Source organism: Lepidothrix coronata, unplaced genomic scaffold (genome assembly GCF_001604755.1).
Source record: "Lepidothrix coronata isolate B3197 unplaced genomic scaffold, Lepidothrix_coronata-1.0 Scaffold62, whole genome shotgun sequence".
Classification (NCBI taxonomy): domain Eukaryota; kingdom Metazoa; phylum Chordata; class Aves; order Passeriformes; family Pipridae; genus Lepidothrix; species Lepidothrix coronata.
This window is the reverse complement of record NW_016690242.1, coordinates 353,632-364,351: the sequence shown is the minus strand read 5'-3', so window position 1 is coordinate 364,351 and position 10,720 is coordinate 353,632. Positions and strand designations below refer to the sequence as shown.

General features: G+C 38.9%; 1 protein-coding gene across 1 annotated transcript in view; it reads right to left on the bottom strand.

Moving 5' to 3' along the window:
- ZNF804B (zinc finger protein 804B) overlaps positions 1–10,720 on the bottom strand; it is a 235,626-nt gene that overhangs the window by 205,825 nt on the left and 19,081 nt on the right. The window lies entirely within an intron of this gene.

The following is a 10,720-nucleotide window of genomic DNA, read 5'->3' as shown; positions in this document are numbered from 1 at the left end:
ACTGCAGCAGTCTGCGCTTCTCATTCATTTTGTGAGGTACTCTGAGACGATTTGCCTGGGGAAATGAAGCAATAATGTCTGAAGGCCTGATTTTTCAGAGATGGTAAGACATATAGCTCCAGATGTTGTCACAGAAATCTGTGGTGCTCATTGGTTCTGAAAATTGGGCTGTGGATGTATAAAGCCTTACCTCGTGCTTGTCTAAAAGGTACATATAGAGGACAAAAAGTAAATATGGTGCTTTCAAAATAAACCTTGTCTTGCCTCCCCTTCGAGTGTAAAATCACAAATGACTGTAATAGATGAAATGAAAACTTGAGGAAGTAAATTTGTCTAAGCTTTCTTTTTATTTCCATATGTTGATAGAACAGGCCTTCACTTACACTTTGGAGACTTATAAGGAAAAAGTCTTCAATTAATACAGGAATTCTGCTAAAACTTCATAAGCAGTTGCCCTGGAAATGTAGGACTTCACTGTGGCCATGCAGTTACTCTAACTTGAGCTATCTAAGCTCCCCAGTCTTGCAGAACCTTTGACATACTGCAGTCTTCTATGTAGCTCATGTCCTGTATGCACCAAAGAGCATGTAAGTGTTAATCTTTCATTATATACAGTACAAACAGACACAAAGACAGGGGTATTCCTACTAGTAAAAGTACTTATAAACATCTATCTTTGCTTTCTAAGTGTCATCAGCAGGCAAAACACATTCAGTCTATGTTTTCATCACAAAAAACAAAGTTTGCTTCTAGGCACATGAAAAAAAAAGTGATTTTCCTTCTACCAACGGATAAGGGATTTCCCTGAGATGGAAAACAAAAGTTTTTCTATGCATCACTATTAGTAATAACACTTTGCAGACTTCCAAAACCCATTATATCTTAGTAGGGCAATTCAAGACTGCTACAGTTAAGTATGTTGGTATTTCCATCTAAGTCTCTCTTTTCAAAGTCCCAATCTGGTAAAAGGGTTCACATTACAGCTCTCTTTTGAGCAAGCAGATCTTCATAAATCAGAGCTTTTGTATCTTAATTTCCCTTCAAGTGTGCTTGGCCTTTGCAATACTGATTTGATTACATCTACATTTTCTGTTCTGCCTCTGTCAAATGTATAGTGTCTTTGTAGAGATAGCAAAACCAGAGCAGACCAGTCCGATGATGGGTGCACTTTGCCTCCTTTTCTGACAGTGGCCTCCAACATAAGCAAAAGAAATACCACAATGAACAGTCATAGAATGACAGGCTTTAAGTGGCTTTGTGCATTCAGCCACAGTTAGCCCACCTGTTATCTGGATGGTACAATTTCATTGTAGATCTGTCCTTTTCCAAAGGGCGGCTTCCTTGGCACCTGCTCCTAGCAAATGGAAATCTGTACTCCTTTCATCCATATTCAGTTTCTTCAACAACATCCTTGTGTATGTAAAGATCCAGAAGTCAAAATAAAGGCACACACCTTGCTGGGTTAATTAGGTTTTTCATCAAACTCTAAACAACCTATATTTTCAAAAACTTTGAAGATAGAATAGTTCTACTTATAGCTCCATTTACTTCCAAACTCTGGGTATTTAACAAAGAATAGAATAGAATAGAATAGAATAGAATAGAATAGAATAGAATAGAATAGAATAGAATAGAATAGAATAGAATAGAATGTTCTTCAGTTGGAAGGGACACACAACAATCATCTAGTCCAACCGTCTGACCACTTCAGGGCTGACCAAGTTTAAGCATATTGCTAAAGGCATTGTCCAAATGCCCCTTAAACACTGATAGGTTGAGGGCATTGCCCAGCCTTCTAGGAAGCCTGTTCCAGTGTTTTCCACCCCCTCAGTAAAGAAATGCTTGTCCACTCCAAATCTCCCCTGGAAGGTTAAAAATCAGGTCATTAAATTAAAAGATTTAAGAAGGTGACCAGGCAGATTTGTTTAAATGTTGACCACTACCATGATTAATTTGAAATAATATTATTGTTTACTCTATTTAGGATTGTTCTTGGGTTTGTTTATCTAGCTACTAGCTCACCATATATGAAGGAAATAGCTAAGCACTTGTATTTGTCTGGTTCTGTGCGGGCATCTAGCATTTGTCCTGGGGAAACATTTCTGTCAAACTATCTGCTTCACAAATAGTGATTTGAGATGTGACTGCCCACCACTTGCATGTTGACATCCCTCAAATAGGTGGGAATGCAGATAGGGAATGCACTTTCCTACTTGCACTGCAATACACAAGAAGTCAAGTCAGTTTAAACCACCATACCACAGCAGACAAGAAGTCACTTCATAGCCAGCTTACAGATGGGGGTGGAAAGTCCTTCAGAACTGCTACAGCGTGGCATGTCTGGAGAGTGGTTAATAGTCTACGAGAGTTTACAGAACTCAAATGCAGGTTTTGCTGTACAGTGAGAATTTGTCTGCATATATACTGTGTGGCACAGATAAAATGAAGGCTACTGAAAATACTGAAAGATAAAACAATGTTAAAAAGTTGCCATTTAGGATTTCTAAATCCCACTTTTTTTTTTTAATTGCTTTGATTTAAAACCAGAAACAAAGAAAACTTGGAGGAGGAAGAATAAAAAAAGGTGTGATAACATGAGAATCAACAAAGAATAAACAAGATAAGATTCCAGTTGCAGTACTTTTGTTGGCAAGCAATTACTGTCAGATATCATCAATACTTAGGAGGAAAAAAAAAGATGCTTTAAGAGAAAATGTTGCCTGCTTCATTTCTTGCTTTTTGCATAATGACTGATTTTTAGTTTCTTCTAATTACTACATCTGCAGTAGGAAACATTAAATTATCCTTTCGTTTCACTCGCTCTTATGACATTTGAGGTCAAATCTAACAAAACCTCAGGCTCTGTCCTAGAATGAAATTAAAATATAAATGTTTTGGAGAATCTGTGCCTCAAAGGCAGGTCTCTCTTTAGTACTGCTATTGCCTGAATTATTCTGTTCTTGAATTGAACTATATGTATCCAAACTGAAACACTAAAAAAAGAATTACTTTCTTTCTGTTATTCAATCCAGATTGTGAGATTCAGACCTAACTTGTCCAGCTCCCTGTAAATTCAAAAACTAGAAATAACTCTAGGATTTTTGCTTGTTGATATGTTGGAGAAAATCAGAACTAAATTTCATTGGATAAAAGGCACAAATAAACTAAAAAATATTCTAGCTTGAAACCTACAAGTAGCTTCTTTTTCTTCTTCTGTATTTAAAGATCTTAAACCCAATTCTTATACTTGTGAAAACTGTAAGAATTTTGTAAGTATATGTGTTTCCAAGTGTCTAATAATTTTAAATATTAAAAGATATTAATACAGTTTAATTGCCAACTGAACATACAGAAGAGTGTTAGTGTATTTTTAAACATTTACAATCTGTATGCTGCGATATATTTCAGCTCTTACAATAACAGCTCTTTGATTTAATGTGTGCTGCATGAATGTAAAAGGGATGGCACACAGCACTAGGATATCAACTGCCTACTTGGAGAGTGATTAATTTAAGATAAATACATGCCTGGCTTCAGCTTCACTGATTGTATTTCCTATCTCAAGCTGCAGAATAAGTGTTTCCACTCAGATGTTGTAAAACATATGCAGGAATCATTCTTTTCTACTCATAAACCCCAGTGCATCACAGATTTAATCTTGCTGTTCTGTACTCTTTGGTTGAATTTAATTTTACTTCTGCCATCAACCTAATAGACAAAAAATGTTTCCTATTTATTTTAATACATAAACTTTAAACTCATGTTATTCTGATTTCATCCCACTTCAATTTCTTGGTTTGATGGCAAATAGCAAAAAGCTTAACTCTGTCTACAAATACATAATGGAATCACTTGGAAGAAATAAAAAAAAAAAAGAAAAGTAAAGAAAAAGAAAAAGAAATTTCAACACAACTAAGTGAAAAAAATTTTTGGTTTCATAATAATTATGGGACTTACCAGTAATGAAAAACACATAAAGACACAGAAAACAGATCTCTTTTTTTTTTCCATGCAACAAAACAAGATATGAATTTGTTTCATGGTAAAATGTATTTTCAAAAAAGAAAAGCATGTCCTTGAAAACCTTGCCCTCTGGGTTTAAAGCAAACAGCATCTCCCACTCACAGAATCACAGAATATGCCAAGTTGGAAGGCACCCACAAGGATCATTAAATCCAGCTCCTGGCCCTGCACAGGACCATCCCCAAGAATCACACCATGTGCCTGAGAGTATCCACTCAGTAGAGTCTTATGTGTATTCCTATGACTGTAGGAACTATCCAGTCACAATAAACAATTAATTCACTCAGCAAGTCAGGGTGGACACGGATGAGGGGAGGGGAGGGGAGGACTGGCTGAATGCCAGATCCCAGAGGGTTGTTATCAGTGGCACAGGGTCTAGTTGTAGGCCTGTCACTAGTGGTGTCCCCCAAGGTGCAATACAGGGACCAATATTGTCTAACTTGTTCATCAATGACATGTATGAAGGGGCAGATACCTCCTTAGCAAGTTCCCTGACAACACAAAGCTGGGAGAAGTGGTTGATACCCCGGAGTGCAGAAGAACCTTGATAGGTTGGAGAGGTGGGCAGGGAAGAACCGTCTGAAGCACAACAAAAGCAAATGCAGGGTCCTGCACCCAGGGAAGAATAACCCCAAGAACCAGCACAGGCTGGGGGCTGACCTGCTGGAAAGCAGCTCTGTGGAGAAGGACCTGGGGCTCCTGTCCATGAGCCAGCAGTGTGCCCTAGTGGCCAAGAAGACTAATGGTATCCTGGGGTGAATTAGGAATAGCATTACAAGCAGGTTGAGGGAGGTGATCCTGCCCCTCTACACAGCCCTGGCAAGGCCACATCTGCAGTGCTGTGTCCAGTTCTGGGCTCCTCAGTACAAGAGAGACATGGAGCTCCTGGAGTGAGTCTAAAGGACAGGACTAAGATGACTAAGGGACAGGAGCATCTTTCTTATGAGGATAGGATGAGGGAGCAGGGCCTGTTGGGCCTCAAGAAACAACAACTGAGAGGGAACATCACCGATGTCTCTAAATATCTGAAGGGAGGGTGTCCAGAGGATGGATCCAGGCTCTTCTCAGTGGTATCCAGCAATAAGACAAGAGGCAACGGGCAGAAACTGATGCATGGAAAGTTCCATCTAAATAGGAGGAACTCATATACTGTGTAGGTGGCTGTGCACTGGAACAGATTGTCCCAAGTGGTCATGGAGTTTCCCTCACTGGAGATATTCAACATCCATCCGGACAGAATTCTGTGCAATGTGCTCTAGAATAACCCTGCTTGAGCAGGGAGGTTGGACCAGATGACCCACTGTGATCCTTTCCAATCTGAACTACTTTGTGATTCTGAGTGCTGGAGATGCACTCTTTGAACAAGACTCCATGACAAAGAAGTAGAGACACCCCTAAGGGACAACGATGCACAAATGGGCAACCCCACACAGGGGCAGGGACACCATCAAAGGACTGTGGCCTGCAGAGGACTCACAGCAGGACAGAGGACCACCACTAAGAAGGGAAAATCAGCTGGTAGAGACCTTTACACAGGTGATCACAACTTTTCTCTTGCATCATCCATTGCCTGTCTGGAGGAACTGGGTTGGGTGGAATGTAGTGACCCTTGGTGACTAGGCAGCGGTAGGCTGGTTGTTTGGCTTACACTGAGCTTGGATGAGCTGAGAGGAAGGACAGGTGTTGACTTAAGAGTTTGATTGTTAATGACCCTAAGCATGTCTTAGAGTAGGTTATTCTAAAAGTTGACTAGTAATTTCTGATTAGTAACCCTGTTCTCAAGCATGTAACTGGAGAAGGACTTTCTACAACTAGAGATGAGTCACAGAATTCAAAAAAAATCAGACTGGCCTTAAATCATAGTAGCTTTTCATATCAGTCAATAGGAATAAGTCAGATAAGCATTCCTTGAGTTGTTTGAAAAAAAAAAAAAAGAAAAAAGATAATAGATCTATGTGTATTTTAATATTAAATTGCTTTTGTATTAGGCACATAGATTCTTATAACTAACCTCAACATTTTTATTTCCTCTATGTAAGCATTTAAATCAGATGTAAATGATTCCAGTGAACAGTCTGGAAACTTGCCTACCTCATCACACAAAAGACAGCAGTAAAGATGTGAATATTAGGAACCACCTGTAGAGATGAGAGATGATTTTACTCCTCATTCCCACTTATTTTTCTTCCCAACAGTATTCCAGTCAGGGGACCAATTAGTGCTGCACAGTGATCTAGAGCTTTAAGCATTTGCCCGTAAGAATCAACCTGCAATTACTATACCATTCAATGTAAACTACCAGCATCTAGCAGATGATGACAAACTTAACTGAAACTGCTTTTTCTAATGGAACAACATATTTAATACACACAGGAATTTTTAATTATGTGCATGACTTTATTGCTTCTAATGCTTTCTTTTAAACAGTGGAAACTGTATCTTGAAACCACCAATAGGTTATGTTGCATCTGTTGCAAATCCTTGACATGGTGTGAGAAGCAGCTCTTACCTTTACCAGGCAAAATTCTCTGGCTGAATCACTTGAAAAGATTCCTAGTATGTTCCCCTGTCTTAAAAGGTTGGATATTCTTCCTCTATATCATGCCTTACAAAGAACCAATAAAAGGACATTGTACAGTTCTCAATTTATGTCTGCAGGCAGAAGCAGGCTACTTTCCCAACTCCAGAGCAATTAAAAACCTTTAGAGAATCCCTTACTGCTCTCTTCCTGTCTGGTACCTGCTTCAAGTTGCAGACTGTGTACAGCAGAGTCTGTGTACAACCAGAAGAAATGTATTCACAGTGTCATGGTTTAATCCCAGGTGGCAGCTCAACCCCACACAATCACTCTTTCACTCCCCTCACAGCAAGGGAGAGAATCATAACGGTAGAAGTGAAAAAACTCATGGGTTGAGATGAAAACAGTTTAATAGGGAAAGCAAAAGCTGCAGACACAAGCAAAGCAAAATGAGGAATTAACTGACTACTTACCATGGGCAGGCAAGTTGTTCAGTCATCCTCAGGAAAACAGGTCTCCATCACGCATAGCGGTGACTTGGGAAGACAAATGCCATAACTCCAAATGTTCTCCCCTCTCTTCTTCTTCTTCCAGTTTTATATGCTGACTATGACACCACGTGGCATGGGATATCCCTTGGTTCAGTTGAGGTCGGCTGTACTGGCTCCACCTCCTCCCAGCTTCCCATGTACATCCAGCCCACTCACTGGTGGGGTGAGAAGCAGAAGAGGCCTTGGCTCTGCACAAGTACTGCTCAGCAATAATAAAACATCCCTGAATTATCAACACTGCTCTCAGCACAAATCCGAAACACAGCCCCATACTTGCTACTGTGAAGAAAATGAGTTCTACCCCAGCCAAACCAGCAAATACAATCAGGATGCTTTGTGTATATGGATGTAACAGTACACGAAAATGAAAAAATGTCCACTGCCAAAGGCACAGCAGCAGCACTCCATATTCTTTCACAAGCTTCACAGGCACAAATATGCCAGATGAAAAAACAGGTAACAATACTCTGATGTAAGTAATATCAGTAAGGTGCAAGCCACACTCTCCAAACTTAAGAGACAGTCATAATATTATTGAAAAACGGCAGCGACATCAACAGGGCAACAAGGGTATAAAATCGGAAGAAGCAAGGTGAGATTCTGGACATGTGTTTTCTATCCAGACATCAGTTCATTTCTAAGAACCCACTGATTACCAAATATCCCATCTTTAAGTATCTAACCATTTGGCACAAAGAATTTTCCTTTTTTGTAACATTCAATATTCTATATAGTCAGTAATTATGTTTTTAAGTGATGAGTGAGTCCCTGTTTCGAGTCTTGCTGTAATGGGAAAAAGGTAGGAAACATCACAGCCACATTTTTTTCTCCTAGGAATCACTCAGACTTCAAAAATAAGGCAGATTCACTGCTAGTAAGGCCATAGGAAAATTATAAGTTAAGTTAGGAATTCTATTACAAGTAAAAGCCATATTATCTTTATGATATAGCAAACAAAAATCTGCCCTACAAGTTAAAACCAAAAATATGAAATTCAGCATTCAGATGACTACTGACACTCGTATATTACAGTAGGGCCTGCATGAGGCTTCCTTCACAGTGTACATTTTAAAAATAATTACTCAGAAATAGGTGCCTTAATTTAACTTAGATAATATGGAGGAGGGGTCATATTCAAAAATAAAAATATAAAACCCACCACAGAATATAGCCATAGAAATAACTCCTGGTGCAGCTACACTTCACCTAACTCCATAAAATGGGATCTTCTAATGCACCAAACTGTCCCAAAACATTTAAACCTGAAAGGAGGTTTAAGACAATTAAACAAGTTTTAAAACATCTTTTGTGGTGTCAGGAAAGTATCAAGCACAATTTTCCGTAGTTTAATGACATGCCTTGATATTGTAAGTCCATATATATATGGGAAATTTTTAAATCTCTTACTGTGCAAGCTTGAAAGTGAAATTTAAGTTAGAACACTTCCATGCAATTTTATAACTCAGATAATTTTTAGCTATATGCAAAAAAAAGGTGTTTTAAAGTTGGTCTAAAACATTTTTGCATATAGCTGATTTAAAGATAGGAGCTAATTTGTCCTTAAAAAGAAATTATGGAGAATGATAAAAGCAGAAATGAGGATTATATCAAAATGAATTATTTCTTCCATTGACTATGTGCTTCTAAGTAATTCTTTAACTTTTATTTGTGCCAGTAATGCTATTGATTCAGTTAATGCTTGTGAGACTGAATCTTATTTTCAAAAAGTAGAGTAACATATTGAGAAAGTATCCCTAAAACTAAAGATAGTATATGACAACCACGTGTAAGAGAAGCAGAAAGTCAAATCCTGTAGCAGTGCAACTGGATGGAGCTGTTCTGCTAGGGAGCTAAAGCAAGGAAGCAGGAAGACACAAAACACATATAAGGCACAAGACAGTCTTCCTGTTTATGCCTGTATTATGACTTCTATGGATGATACTTCATTAATTCTTGGAGCCTTCCTTCTGCTGAGTGAGGCAGCGAGACCCTGTACCTGCCAGTCTGCAGAACGCAAAAAAGCTCTCTTGGAGACACACAGAACCCAAGCCTGCCTATTGCACATTTTACCAGCTCTGTGATTAGTCATTTTCCAGCTTTTCACCACTATGAGCAACACAGAGGTCTCACCTCTCAAGCAAGCCTGAAGCATATGTCTGCACTGAATATCAAACTCATTCTGTTTTTACGCATTACTGTTTCCACGAAAAGCATTCTTACCATTTAAGCTGACTTAAGTAGCCTGCTGCTATTGATAACCTTTAATGTTTAGGACACAAAGAAAAAACATTTACTCACAGATTCCAAGGCTCTCATTAGTGATGGCCTGGGAATGTAACACTTAACAAAACAAGATGTTTCTGGGTATCTGCTTTTCATCACAAAATGCTGAGTCGCATTTTGTTCTCATTTACTATTTTGCTACATAAATGATTCATTGAGACTGTCTGCATATAAATAACGATTGAACTTCTCTTTTCAAAGCCAAGTCTTCGCCTCTCCCCCAATCCCATGTATTACAAACACGTGATCCTGAGCTGTAACTGGTCTCCTGGATCACAGTGGCCAACTGGTTTTCTTGACAAACCTGATTTCTGGTTTTGATTGGAAAACAAACAAACAAACAAACCTCCTGAAAGCTGTATGCAATTAAAAGTATTTATACCTCATTCTATTGCAAGTAGAAGCTCACTGGAGGGTGTCCATAGCAGGGAAAGTTCTGTGCAGTAGTCAGAGGCAAACCATGGGATAAAGCCATGAGCTGTAGCCCATGATCACACTGCAGTTCTCCTCCTACGTAGTCTTAGGAAAAGTCTTCTGAAGAGATCACATACATATCCTGATTCTTCATTTAAAAGGGTTTTTGCACAGATCAGAATACCTTAGCACCCTGTATGGTATGTTAGTATAATCATGCTATATCCACATAAGCTGAACAGAGTTTGTGTTTATTATGGTAATATCTGAAGTGCATCAAAACCATGGCTTGCTTCTTGAGTCCACAGCATGCAGTCATATCATCTCTGCCTGTGTGTGCAGCAACAGACACATGTCCATTCTACTAAGTGACGTTTAGACATCTCTTGAACATGGGAAGAATGCCTGAACCTCGGAGCCCATAGGTGCTGTGAGTCAAAGACATTTTGCCATCTCAGAAATTAGCTGCTTTTGAAGACAGCACATCCAGAGGCAATGACATCTGTAGCTGTTGAGGCCACAACAAAGGCAGCAATGGAACCAAAGGTAAGTATTTATTTTTTACTGTGGAATTTGATCTGAAAAAGCTTGGTGAGCAATGAAGAGTTCCAGTTTTCCAAGTTATCACTAAAAAAAAGTGTGCAGTTAGGAAAAAAAAATCTAAAATCTCAGATTATCATTTAAAGATAGATTCAGCGAAGTTAAAACAAAACAAACAAAAAACAAGCAAACAAATGAAAAAGCCACAACACCCAATCCCTACACAAACTCTTAGGTACCTAAAACAGAATTCTGGAGATTATAAGCCTTTCAGTCAAAAGATGATCCAAAACCTCTTGATCAATCTAAGCCTAGAGAAACCAAAACTGTGTTTGAACTTAAGGATTGCCTAAGGGCAGTACCAAGAGTTCTGAACATGCCCAGGACTCCC